Genomic DNA, 14,854 nt, shown 5'->3' with positions numbered 1-14,854 from the left:
ATAAAATCAAACCCACAATGGAATATCACTTCAAAACCACAAAGATGGCTATGACCGAAAGGACAGATAATAATGAATGTTTTAAAAAATATGGAAAAATTGGAACCCCCCTGAACTGCTTGGAGGGAGTATAAAATGGCATAACCACTTTGGAAAAAAAAAAGAAGTACTCTCCTGTGAATATTATTTTCTAACCGGTCATTGCTTAAAGATTTATACTGGTTTATTAATAATGATGTACTTGCTCATACTTGTTGAATGCTCACTACTTGCCAGATACTCAAAGAAGCAGTCATTCAAGCACTCTTTTTGACAACCCTGACATAAGTACTATCACTGTCCCCATTTGACAGATAAGGGAACTGAGGTTAACTGTGGTAATTTTTCCAATGCCTTACAGGTAATAAATGGGATTTGACTTTAAAACCTGGTGCTCTGCTATTTTGCCTTATTAACCAATGCTGACATTTTTTTGACTAGGTCTGTTCAAAACAAATTCTTAGCCTTAGTTGAAAACTTAATTCATTGATTCTTGTATGGTGAATGAAAGAATTTGAAATGGAAGGTATACTGAAATTATATCTTTTATATTTCGTGAGATATCTCCATTTGTACAGCAATCAGGTCTTTAATGTTTTAACATGAAAATTGATTATCAAATAAGAGTAAAGTTAGTCCTTGATACTACCATCCCTTCAACTATTTTTCTTTTTGTGTTTCCTCGTAGGTCTTGTCCCTAGAAAGTATTATTTTTACCTATCTATATCCATGACAGAACTATTAGGTTGAACCATGTGGAATTTTCAGTATTTTACAGTTTTCCTATGAAAATGGTAATTGATATTGTTCAACCTAATATTTTTTTCAGCTTTAATTCAACACTTTGTGTTAACCTTCCCATGTTGGTATGTAGTCTTCTTGCTTGTCATCTCAACATCCAATGTTCCGTAAAGTATAAGTTCACTTAATTATTCTTTTTTATTATCCTGAGTTTTTTTTTTTTTACCATAGTAAACAAATATCATTCTACACAAATATTTCTCTCTCTGGGTTATTTCCTCAGGATAAATTCCTAGTGATGGAAATGACTGGTTTAAAGGAAATTAATATTTTATGGCTTTCAAAACGTATAGTTAAATTATGCTATAGACAGAATCTTTTTAATTTGCAATCAACAGTGTACAAATGTACTAACTTCATCAGAACCTACTTAGCCTTGAGTATTGTTATTATTTCTGATAATATAATAGGTGTAAAATGAATGAATATTTTAATTTGTTTGTCTTTGATCACAGCAAGTTGGAGCATTTTCTCGTTTGTTTACTGATTTCAATTCCTCCTGCATAGATGATCAGATCATATTCTTTGCTTATTCATCTATTGGGCATCTTATTTGTATATGATCATTGTGCATCTTATATAAGATAGATAGTAACCCTGCATCTTCTTTTAAAGACATTTTAAGCCTTTTTCTCTTAAGTTTCATCATATTATTTTAGAAGTTACAAAATACATCTTTTATAGCATTAAATCTGAATTTTTCCTGTCAATCTTAGCAAGTTTTAATTCTTGCATATATTTCAGTATATTTCATTTTATTCTTTGCCATATTTTATATAATTTCAAAATATTTACCTTTTTAGTGATGCAGAATTTATTTTGATTTATGGTATAAGCTGAGGATATAAACTAATTTTGTTTTAAATTTGCTAATCAGATATCTCCAAACTATTTCTTAAGTATGTTTTTCTTTTTCTGTTGTATAGAGAAAGTCTAAGAGTGTAAAAACATTTAATGTGGTAGAGTCTATTTCTGGAGCCTTTATTTGGTTTCACATTTTTTTTTATGGTGCTAGATATTTTAATACCTGACAGGATGGTCTCTTCCACTCATTTACAATTTTTAAAATTTGAGAACATTTAAAATATCTCCCCCACCACATTTTGGCCCCATCATTTTCTTATTAGGCCAATTAAATAATATTTTACAATTTCATAATTTGGTTAGATTTAAAAATAGTATATCGGGTAGCTCAATTTTTAACTTTTTAAGGGACCTCCACACTGTTTTCCAGAGTGGCTGTACCAACTTGCCTTCCCACCAACAATGTAGGAGGGATCCCCTTTCTCCACATCCTCTCCAACAATTGTTGTTTCTTGCCTTGTCTATCTTTGCCATTCTAACTGGCGTAAGGTGGTATCTCAGTGTGGGTTTAGATTTGAATTTCCCTGATGGCTAATGATTTGAACACTTTTTCATGTGTCTGTTAGCCATTTGTGTGTCTTCATTGGAAAAGTGTCTGTTCATATCTTCCTGCCCATTTTATGATTTGTTTATTTGTTTCTCGTGTATTGAGTTTGAGAAGTTCTTTGTAGATCTTGGATACCAGTCCTTTATCTGTGGTGTCCTTTGCAAATATATTCTCCCANTTTCTCCCATTCTGTAGGCTGCCTCTTAGTTTTTGATCCAGCAATTGCACTACTGGGTATTTACCCCAAAGATACAGACATAGTGAAGAGAAGGGCCATTTGCACCCCAATGTTCATAGCNGGATCCCTCCTACATTGTTGGTGGGAATGCAAGTTGGTACAGCCACTCTGGAAAACAGTGTGGAGGTCCCTTAAAAAGTTAAAAATTGAACTACCCTATGACCCAGCCATTGCACTACTGGGTGTTTACCCCAAAGATACAGACGTAGTAAAGAGAAGGGCCATATGCACCCCAATGTTCATAGCTGCATTGTCCACAATAGCCAAATCATGGAAGGAGCCGAGATGCCCTTCATATACTCAGCCATTAAAAAGAACGTGGTCCATTTATACAATGGAATATTACTCAGCTATCAAAAAGAACAATTTCTCAACATTTGCTTCAACATGGACGGCACTGGAGGAGATTATGCTAAGTGAAATAAGCCAAGCAGAGAAAGACAATTATCATATGATTTCTCTCATCTATGGAACATAAGAACTAGGATGATCGGTAGGGGAAGAAAGGGATAAAGAAAAGGGGGGTAATCAGAAGGGGGAATGAAACATGAGAGACTATGGACTATGAGAAACAAACTGAAGACTTCAGAGGGGAGGGGGTGGGGGAATGGGATAGACTGGTGATGGGTAGTAAGGAGGGCACGTATTGCATAGTGCATTGGGTGTTATACGCAACTAATGAATCTTCGAGCTTTACATAAAAAACCAGGGATGTACTGTATGGTGACTAACATAATATAATAAAAAATACTATTATAATAAAAAAATAAAAATAATAAAAATACAAAATCACATTAAAACAAAAGAACGATTTCTCAACATTTGCTGCAACATGGACGGCACTGGAGGAGATAATGCTAAACGAAATAGGTCAAGCAGAGAAAGACAATTATCATATGGTTTCACTCATTTATGGAACATAAGAAATAGGAAGATCGGTAGGGGAAGAAAGGGATAAAGAAAAGGGGGGTAATCAGAAGGGGGAATGAAACATGAGAGACTATGGACNGGGGGGGTGTAAACAGAAGGGGGAGTGAACCACGACAGACTATGGACTCTAGGAAACAAAGTGAGGGCTTCAGAGGGGAGGGGGGTGGGGGAATGGGATAGGTTGGTGATGGGTATTAAGGAGGGCACGTATTGCATGGAGAACTGGGTGTTATATGCAAGTAAGGAATCATGGAACTTTACATCAAAAACTAGGGATGTACAGTATGGTGACTAACATAATATAATAAAAAAAAACAGTATATCGGTTTTATTTTGCTGCTGTAAAATACCACCAGAAACTTAATGGCTTAAAGCCCTGCAGATTCATTACCTTATAGTTCTGCATGTTAGAAGTCTGATGCTGGGGGCACCTGGGTGGCTCAGTTGTTAAGCATCTGCCTTCAGCTCAGGGCATGATTCTGGAGTCCTGGGATTGAGCCCCACATCGAGCCCCACATCGAGCTCCTCTACTGGGAGCCTGCTTCTTCCACTCCCACTCCCACTGCCTATGTTCCCTCTCTCGCTGGCTGTCTCTCTCTCTGTCAAATAAATAAATAAAATCTTTAAAAAAAGAAAAAAACAAGAAGTCTGATGCTGGTCTTACCTGATTAAAATCCGAGTGTCAATAGGGCTGTGGTTCCTTTGTGGAGGCTCTTAGGAGACCATTCGCTTCCTTGCCCTTTCCAGTTTCTAGGAGTTGCCTGTGTTCCTTGGATGGTGGGCTCTCCTCCATCTTCAAAGACAAAAATGATGCATCTCCCTGACTGTTTTTCTCTCTGAGCAGAGCCAGAAAATATTCCCCAATTTTAAGGACCCAGGTGAATAGATTGGTCTCTGGATAATCTAGGATAATATCTCCCCATTGCAGGGTCTTCACCCTTGGTCACATCTGCAAAGTCTCTTTCACCATGTAAGGTAACATATTCATAGGTACTGAGATTAGGATGTAGATGTGTTTGGGGGGCATTAAATTTGCCCACAAAAAATAACATCAGAATTTTGGGGGTATTCTGTTAAATAGATGTTAAATGATTTTGGCAGAATTGCTATTTGTGCAGAATTTCATTTTCCCATCAGTAAGTGATCACCTAGTGACATGTTGAGGCTTACTTTAGTGGTTTTAAAGACTCTTTCTCCTTAACTGCCCTCTTTAAACTCCTAGTTTGTGGGATGCTGTGTGAGTAAAACTTCTGTTTACCCATATTCCTCCCTAGTACATTTTTTCTAACAAGTTATTGCTTGATGTCCTTAATTCTTCGTGAAAATTTATTCCCTAATGTAATCTTAATTTGGCATCCACTCTACAATGAGAAACATATGCTGGCAATACATGGTGTGGTGTGAATGCAGCTCCCAGGGAAATTAACCCAGCTATGCCATATTGAGAAATCTCCATTTTCACTACTTATTTAAAAAGATGCAAAAATGCTGAGCATTGAGATGACCTTCAAAGCTTAAGAAAGGTTGCTGAATACTACATTTGACCTAGTTTGCTCAGTGTCCTGAGCAGAAGGACACTCAGCAGTCCAGGAGCTGCCCTGGCAAAGGGAAGTGACATATGGGCCTGGGGTGGAGACGCAAGGCTTTGCTTAGGGACCCTGCACAGCCTTTCTCTCCAAATGATTGATTGATTTCTACTTTGGCAGTTTGAAGTTTGTGACCACTTCCTTCTGAGTTTAATATTCATATAGGAGATTCCTAATGCAGAAGAAGGATCTTTGAATTGGGAAACAGGAGGTCTGGTTCTAGCTTCAGTGGAGAGCTGAATTGAGCCTATGGTGGTGAGGAGGTGATGTGATTCCTTAGGGGATCAGTTCTCTTATTTCTAATATGAGGAGCTGGAGTAGATCTGTCAGCCTATAAACTGATAGAGATTTGAAAGAAGGCAAATTCCATTCAAAGAAAGAACAAAGCACCAATCATTTCAGTTTCCACTTCCCCCCTCTATTTTGACTCTGGGGTAACACTTAAGAAGCAGAAGTTCTTTTTGACCCTTCACTCTAGAAACCTCTCTGACCTTGTGAGCTAATTCTCATCTCATGCCTATGAGCTCTTGAGCAGTCTCGGAGTTCTTAAAGTGGTGACGGTGGGCCCTGACATCCCTTCCAAATGATAGGCTTATGGGTTTCAAAACACATCAGTCTTCTGACACTGATCTTCCTGGCCGTGTTCTACAGGAATCCAAGAGGAGAAAGGCCAAGAGGAGAAACCTCATAGGCTTGTCTCTAGGACCCAGGTAAAGTCCAATGATTTGGCTTGTTCAGGAAATCCTCCTTTAGGGATCCTGTTGAAATTATCCCCACCCATTCTGTTTTATGCTTTGTCGTGTCTTGCTATTTTGTCTCTTCACCAGCTGTTGTTCCCTCCTCTGCAGGTCAGGGACTCTGATGTCTGAGAGCAGGGAGTAGCCAACAGGATCCAGAGGATGGCTTGGAGAAGCAAAATCTCAGCCCCCAACTGATCAGATCACTGTACTTTTCACTGAAATTCTGCTTGTGGCCCATCTTCTACTTAGTATCAGTGCTTCCTGCATAAAGCCTGGTGGATGAGGTCCAGTCCCACATGGAGGGCCAGCAAAACTAAACCTTCTTCAAATATGAGTTTTCCTTCCTCCTGCACACCTGAAATTGTCTTTGTCTCTTGTAGGGAAGCATCCAGACTGCTACTGGAGGTGAAAGCTGACTTCTTCTGATCAAGATTATAAGTTGCTATTGTCAGAGCCATCCTAACCACCCATAACCCTTTCCTGGGTTGAACAAGGGAGCGGACCATGAATCTTAAAGTCCTGGGAACCATGTTGTAGCATGGATAGCATGACAGAATTTGCAGTTATGGCAATGACAACAGCCTTTATTGAGAGCCTTTATAAACCAGATCCTGTGGGTTCATCTTGAAGGGTGCAGAATCTTGTTTGGAATTCAGTCAGAGAAACAGTTAATTCTAGAATGATAACAATAGGGCACATATCTTGCTGTTGACTTGCTGGGTTGAGAAATTAATTTCTGGGAGGCCAGTTAGTCTAGTGATTAAGAAAGGCCCCAAAGTTTAGGAAAACACAACTTGTGTGGTATTCTCTTTTGAAGGTTTAGTGGAGAGTGGGGGAAAGGATTTTATTTCTTTCTCTCTCTTTTTAAACATTATATAACTATACTATTTTATTATTTGTATTTAAAGATTTGGGGCCAGGCAGATTTAGCTTAGGATTCCAGCTTTCTTACTTACTAGATTTGTGATCTTGGAGAAGCTTCTTAATCTCTCTGAATCTCATTTTCTCTGAAGATTCATTGAGCTATGCACAATGGTGATCTTAGCTACTTGTCTAGCACTTAAACATCAGCTCTCCATTATTGCTGTTGTTATTATGGTTACTGCTTGAAAATCAGAGCCACGTGAGAAAGAGAACTGATATTTTGAACGTCAATCTGACAATCCAGTTGGGTGATTATTCAGTGGTGGGAACTGTTACGTAAAGTCATCTTAGTGTTTTGGAAAGTCAAGAAACCAAAAGCTGGCATGGTCACAGAGAAACCCTGAACTTCAGAGGGAGGGCTTAGAGCCTCAGACCACAGGCTGGCAGGATGCCCTGGCCTGTGGCCTGGAGTGCAATCAAGTCTGGAGGGCAGGGAAGCCCTTTGAACTGCACTTCAGAGGTGGAATTCCCCAGAGTCTGTGGAGAAGAAAAGGGAAACAATGGTGCTGTTATACATCACTGACTTTTTAAATTTATTTTGAATTTTAATGCCTTGAGACTTATACTATTATAACTTTTTAAAAATTGTGTTATGTTTGTAATGAGTTGTGGAACACTATATCAAAAACTAATGAAGTACTGTATGGTGACTAACATCACTGGCTTTTGAAGAGGGACTACCTGGTAGCCTGCAGGAGCAGGATGAGAACTCAATCTGAGGACCAGAGGGTCAGAGAGGGTGGCCCAGGCTGGGCTGAGCCAGGGCTTCGGCTGCCAGGCCAGATTGGGATTCAGAGGTACCAGATGTAGCAGATGGCTGTGCCAGCAGGCTGCCTGCCTTCCTCCCAAGCTGTGAACATGGGTGGATCAGGCTTTAGGTTTCCTTACATAGCTGCATTGAACTGAATGTAGGAATATGGGCATTAGCAAATGACCCCTTTTAAAGCATTTTTAAAAAGAGGATGGTGGTGGGTAGAAAAGAGGGTAAAAGAGGGTAAAAAGAGGATGGTGGGTAGAAATGAGGATTGAAAGATCTGCGTGTGAAAACAGCTTACCTAAGTGGAAGTTGAAAGGAAGAAATTGCATTTGAGGAGAGGAATTAAGAACAGGTATCTTTCGTTATAAATTCACTTAGGCATTTGTTTCAGTTCCCTGGAGTTTTGCAGATGACTTTATCTTTTCTTTGGAATTGGCTTGCCTATTCTTCCTCTGTTTTAGAGAAACCCTCCCAAATTTGAAGGAGCATGCACACTTCTGTCCTAGAGTTCATTCCCTACCTGTCCCAAACCTTGCTTGCAGCCAGGCACACAGCTCATACTCTGCTCCTGGAAATGTTGAGAGTCTTCAGCCAGACTCTTTTTTGTTTGTTTGTTTTTTGTTCAGTTACCCATCATTAGTTTTTGATGTAGTGTTCAATGATTCATTAGCTGTGCATAACACTCAGTGCTCATCAAAACACGTGCCCTCCTTAATACCCATCACCTGGTTACCCCATCCCCCCACCCCCTCCCTTCTGTAAACTTCAGTTTGTTTCCTGGAGTCCAGAGTCTCTCATGGTTGTCTCCCTCTCTGATGTCTCCCCCTTCAGTTTTCCCTCTCTTCCCTGGTGGTCCTCTGCGCTATTCCTTATGTTCCACATATGAGTGAAACCATATGATAATTGTCTTTCTCTACTTGACTTATTTCACTTACCATAATCCCCTTCAGTTCCATCCATGTCGATGTAAATGGTTGGTATTCATCTTTTCTGATGGCTGAGTAATATTCCATTGTATGTATGGACCACATCTTCTTTATCCATTCATCTGTTGAAGGGCATCTCGGCTCCTTCCACAGTTTGGCTATTGTGGATATTGCTACTAGGAACATTGGGATGCACGTGCCCCTTCTTTTCACTACATCTGTATCTTTGGGGTAAATACCTAGTAGTGCAATTTCTGGGTCATAGGATAGTTCCATTTTTAATGTCTCGAGGAACCTCCATACTGTTTTCCAGAGTGGCTGTACCAGCTTGCATTCCCACCAACAGTGTAAGAGGGTTCCCCTTTCTCCACTTCCTTGCCAACATTTGTTGTTTTCAGGCAGACTCTTAAGGAGATTGCTGTCTTAGTCACCTCAGGCTGTTTTAACAAAATACCAGAGACTGGGTGGTTTAAACAACAGATGTTTTTCTCTTGTAGTTCAGAGGCTGGGAAGTCTGACAGTAAGGTGCTGCATGGTTGGGTTTTGATGAGAGCTCTCTTCCTGGCTTATGGATAGCTGCCTCTCACTGTATCCACATGTGGACAAGAGAGATTGTTACAATCTATTTCTTTTCTTATGACACTATTCCTATCATGAGGACTCTAACCTCATGACTTCTCAATCTAAACACTTCCCCAAAGCCCCAGCTCCTAGTACCATCACTTTGGAGGTTAGAATTTCAATGTGAATTTTTAGGGCACACATTTACGCAGTCCATAACAGCACCTAAACCTCCAACAGATGACTACTGTGTCCACAGCCTGACACTGAGGAGGTGGGCTCTGTCAACAGAATGGAGGCTCTGTCACCCATTACCTAACACTTAATTGGGCATATTATTTAACTTCTCTGAGCCTCAGTTTCCCCATACTTGCTGGGATGAAATTTCTTATACTGTAGGGTTAGTGGGAGGAACTGCTGGCACAAATTATGTAATGCACTTAATTTAAAGTAGGTGATCACTAAATGTTAATTGCTCTTATTGTCCATGTCCCAAATACAATGTCATTATCCACCCATATTTTTATCCCTTTGCAGACAGGCTAAATAACCGTCAGAGAAGATAATTAGTTTTGCAGATAGAGAGCATTTGAACAACCTCTAGTTTGTTGGGTAAAATTTTCTGCTCATGTTTATTTGCAAGGCTATCATCCAAGCTGAATGGCTAGCCATCAGACAGACTTCTTGAAATGGAAGTTTGCAAGGGCAGGTGGAGAAAATAACACCTGTGGAGCTGGGCTGATAAAAGGCAAAGAAGAAGGAGGGGTAGAGATTTAATGAGGAGACACTCCCAAGAGAGAGCTTCCTGTATTTTGTGCTCTTTTTAGAGGCGAATCCACATAGTCATGACAGCCGCTGGTCACATACATTAAATGAACACATAAACGTCTTAGTGATTCTGGACCAAAGTGCTCTAGGAAGGGGTGTGTGTGCATACATGTATCTCTGTGTACATGCAGACGCAGGAGTGTAAAGCTTCTGTTAGTTGCTCATGCTGTGATATAAATCATAGAGGAGCAGAGCACACTTGCCATTCTATCACTTCCCATCCTTTTCTGATGCTAGCTGGCCTTATTATGATCTGAGAGGACATGAATTGATTTCCTCCATCTAGCAGGAGGACTCTCAGGGCAAGCTTTGAGGGGAATAGTGGTGACTAAGCAGCCACCATTCACTGACCAGGTGCTACTTGTCAGGTGCTGTACTAGATATTTTATGCTCATTATTGTCAATCCTGACAGCAGCCCTGAGAAGTACCTCCTCCATCTTATGGTGTCTCTCTTTGCCTGGAGACTTATGAAACTGAAGATCAGAGAGATTGTGTGACTTATTGAAGCTCACAAAGCTTGTGGTCTGAATCTAAAATCTGTGGTCTATCCGCCATAACTGCTTTGCCTACCAAAAACAAGCAAGCAAACAAGCAAGCAAACAACAAACTGACTATAGAATTCTGTCTGGCTCTGACCTGAATCTATATAGGCACAAGGGTGTGGTGTAGTAGCAAGATGAACCATTCTGGAAAGGTCTGTGGTGCACCCACTAAGTTGGACACTGCCTGGAGTGCCCGGGGCTACATATGAACTGGTAGTGTCTATGGGGTCGAGAGGCTACTATTGCCAGACAGAATAGCAGCAGGTTGAAGGGTAGAGGGTACATGTCCCTGTAGGTGATTCTTCTACTCTTCTTCTCTGATGAGGGACTTGGGGGGATTCAGATGTCTGCTGCCAGAAGCTTCCCGACATAACTCCTTAGTCTGTTCTAAGTCTGCAAAGATTAGTTGACTCAAAGCTTTTGGTTTGAGCCGACCAAATACCTGCAAAAGTGTGTATTTTTATCTTTTAGAGTATAGAGTGTGGCCTGTTGATTAGTCCTATGTGATTAATTTGTGTCTTTAGGTTTTTTTTATATCCTGCCTATATTTTTTTCACTTTACGTCATTGAGAGAAGTGGGTTAAAGTCTCCTATTAACGTGCATTTGCTTATTTTTCCTTGCTTTTGATGTTTCATGCTACCACCCGTCGACTACTGTTTTGCCCTGAATTCAACCCAGTCTGAGAGTTTCAGAGCCTCTACTTTCTTCCAGTTTGCAGTTGCCTGCATAGATCTATGCAGCCTCTCATTTTCAACTTTTCTGAGTTAGATTGTTTTAGATATGTCTCTGGGGTACACATAGCTGTTTTTTGCTTCATGACCCAATATAAGAATATGGTCTTTTAATAGATTTTAGATAATTTATATTTGTTATTAAAAAAAGAAGTTGCAGGGGCACCTGGATGGCTCAGTTGGTTAAGCGTTCAACTCTTGGTTTCAGCTCAGGTCGCGATCTCAATGTCATGAGATCAAGCCCCCTTCCAGACTCTGCACCGAGCATGGGGCCTGTTTGGGATCCTCTGTCTTCCTCTGCCCCTCCCCCTGCTCTCTCTCTCTCTCTAAAATTAACAAAATAAATAAATCTTAAAAAAAAAGTCACATGTTACTTCTGTTATCATATTTGATGTTATGCCTCCTATTTTTGTTCCCAAATAATCCTTTATTATATGATCAGTTTTGCTTATGTGTGTGACGGTGGGATGGTCTGTGTGTACTTTCTAATGATTTGTAAAGTTTGTGATCTGCTTTTGAATTTCTTCTAGTGTTTCAATTTTCTCTTCGTTTAGACCCTGTTGGCTTTGCTGCAATCACTTCTGCTTCCATCTCTCCTCTCTCCATCCTTCCCCCCTCTTATATCCAGTTTTTATTGGTTCTGTTTTTTATGAAATTTCTAGGGTTCACATTCATACCCTCAATATATTTATCTTACTCCTAGTTGCTTTACTGAATCAAAATTGTATATTTTGACCCCAACCTAGAAAAGATGACAAAATCAGCATCCCTACATCATCTTCCACCTTTGTCTTTCCCCATCTCCTCCCCATTTTTGTTAGTAATATTATTTCTACATTATTGTATAACATATACATTCTATTTTCGAAATGTAGTCCCCATAGTTCTTTTTTTTTTTAATACGATAGCTCTGTTTTTTTTTTTTTAAGATTTTTTGTTTATTTATTTATAAGACAGAGATAGAGACAGCCAGTGAGAGAGGGAACACAAGCAGGGGGAGTGGGAGAGGAAGAAAGGCTCATAGCAGAGGAGCCTGACGTGGGGCTCGATCCCATAACGCCGGGATCACGCCCTGAGCCGAAGGCAGACGCTCAACCGCTCTGCCACCCAGGCGCCCCCCCCCATAGTTCTTATGGCAAAATGGATCAATGCCCACTGTCAGCCCTTTTATAGTAGTTTCTCTTGTCCTGTCTTGGCTGGTTGAACCCAGACCTCTACTAGTTTCTCCAAGAGACTCATGGGAATTCATTCCTTGAGTTCTTGTAAATTTGAAAAATATCTGCCTGTTGTCTCTATCCTTAAACAATGGTAAGGCTGGATAGAACATTCTTGGGTCGCTCTTTCTCTGAGACTTGATTAGCATTTTCCCATGGTCTTCCTTTATTTTGTGTTGCTGGGTAGTTTTTTTCTTTATCAGAAGTATCAGAATTTTTCTTTACTTTAAAGTAACTGGAACTTTGGCCTAGTTGCTCAAGGTATCTTATATTTTTCTTTCTTTTTTTTTTTTTTAAAGATTTTATTTATTTATTCGACAGAGATAGAGACAGCCAGTGAGAGAGGGAACACAAGCAGGGGGAGTGGGAAAGGAAGAAGCAGGCTCATAGCAGAGGAGCCTGACGCGGGGCTCGATCCCATAACACCGGGATTCACGCCCTGAGCCAAAGGCAGACGCCTAGCCTAACTGCTGTGCCACCCAGGCGCCCCTATATTTTTCAAGTGTAGCAGTTATATCAGGATACATCTTGGTATGGGCCATTCTGTAACAATTTTCTCCATGGATAAAGTGGGCCCTTTCAATCTATAAGTTCATTCTCTTTTATTGATGGAAAATTTTCTAAAAGTAGATCTTTAATTTTTTTGGTTTCTAATTACATGTTTCTCTCCATCAGAGTAAATATTGCAATTACGCATGTGTTGGATTGTCATTATGTCTTCCATATCATTTTTTCCTTGAATCCTTTAAAATTTTGTTTGTTTTAGTCATTTCTGTCCTCTTGTCCTACTTGTCTCTTCCTGTATTGCACTAATGTCTTTTCTCCTTTGTGCCCCTTTCAATATAGACTTCATATTTTTAATGATTTACTATTTGTGATGATTTTCCATGTATTTCCTGAGCTTTGTCACTGCATGCTTTGTTTCCTCTTATCTTCTATTACATATCTTGGCAGAAACTTTGTAACTCTGCTTTGAGCTATCTTTCTTGTAAGATTATAAAAAATTTTTAAAATGAAATTATTTTTAGTTGTAGTAAAATACATATAACAGAAAATTTAACATTTTAATCATTTCTAAGTATACAGCTTGGTAGTATTAAGTATACTCACATTGTTGTGCAACCAATCTCCAGAACTCTTGTTATCTCACAAAATTGAATCTCTATATCCATTTAAACAACTCCCCAGCCTCTGGCAACTACCGTTCTACATTCTATCTCTGAATTTCATTACTTTTGGTACTTCATTTAAGTGGAATCATACAGTGTTTGTCCTTTTGCGACTAACTTATTTCACAAAACGTAATGTCCTCAAGGTTCATGCATGTTGTAGCCTGTGTCAGAATTTCCTTCCTTTTAAAGGACCATCATTCCATTGCACATACAGAGCACATTTTGTTTACCCATTCATCCACTGATGGACACTTGAGTTGCTTCTTCCTTTTGGCTGTTGTGAATAATGTTGCCTTGGACATGGGTGTGCTGTGCGAATATGTCATTGAGACCCTGCTTTCATTTCTTATGGGTATATACCTGGAAACTGAATCACTGGATCATATGGTAATTCTATTTTTAATTTTTTGAGAAACTGCCCTATTGTTTTCCACAGCTACTGCACCATTTTACATTCCTACCAACAAGGTTCCAATTTCTCCACACCCTTGTCAACACTTTTTTTTAAAAATTAAATTGCAGCTATCTTCATTGTTATCTCATGGGTGCAAATGGTATCTTTTGAGTTGCTTTCCCGTTATGATTAGTGATATTGATCTTTCATGTGTTTATTGCCCATTTGTGTATCTTCTTTGGAGAAATGTCTATTCAAGCCTTTTGCCCATTTTTTAATTGGTTTGTTTCTTTGTTGTTGGATTATAGGAGATCTCTCTCTCTTTTTAAAAAGTCCAGAGGTTATTTACTTATTCACTTATTTAACACCTATTATGCCATGAATTCATAGGAGATGGGCTCCAGTAGCTCAGGCTCTTTTCCATTTGTTCTCACCAAGTGTGCTTCTCTGGGTGGAGCAGACTGGCACTTCAGTTGAACCCAAGTACCTTTCCTTCTTTGACTTCCTCTTTTTTGGATCATTTTTCTTCACACACTTCAGGAAGCTATCTTGGCTCTTAGAGTGCTTAATATGCTTAACACATATATTAATTCTCTTGGCGAGAATCTTGCCTGCAACTTTTCTGTTTACAACAATGCCAACGGCATGCTGAGTGACATTGTAGACTTTTCCAGTTTTGCTATGATGACATTTGTGGGACATTCCTTCTTGAATGGTGCCTATTCCCTTGATGTCTGCAATATCATTTTTATTGTAGATTCACATGTATGTGGCCAAAGGAACAACTCCATATTTTCTAAAAGGTCTAGGGAATATAGAGTGGGTACATCTCCTCTTTCCCTTTGTGTTGGTCATTTCAGTGAATTTCTGTAAGATGGCAATTCCCACCAAAAGGCTGTAGGAATTCTTTATATATTCTGGATATTAACACATTATCAGATATATGATTTGCAAATATTTCTCCCATTCTGTGGGTTGTCTTTTGACTTGTTTTCTTTGATGCGCAGAAGTTTTAAATTTTGATGTAGTCCAATTTATCTACTTTTCCTTTGTTGCCT

At 39.4% G+C, this 14,854-nt stretch overlaps 1 pseudogene; it reads right to left on the bottom strand.

The window, feature by feature from the left end:
• Positions 1–14,167: 14,167 nt before the first annotated feature.
• Positions 14,168–14,654, bottom strand: LOC109489583 (annotated as a pseudogene).
• Positions 14,655–14,854: the final 200 nt, after the last annotated feature.

This window comes from Ailuropoda melanoleuca, chromosome 6 (genome assembly GCF_002007445.2).
Source record: "Ailuropoda melanoleuca isolate Jingjing chromosome 6, ASM200744v2, whole genome shotgun sequence".
NCBI classification, from domain to species: Eukaryota; Metazoa; Chordata; class Mammalia; order Carnivora; family Ursidae; genus Ailuropoda; species Ailuropoda melanoleuca.
The sequence above is the reverse complement of the archived record's forward strand: the minus strand, read 5'-3'. Positions and strand labels throughout refer to the sequence as shown.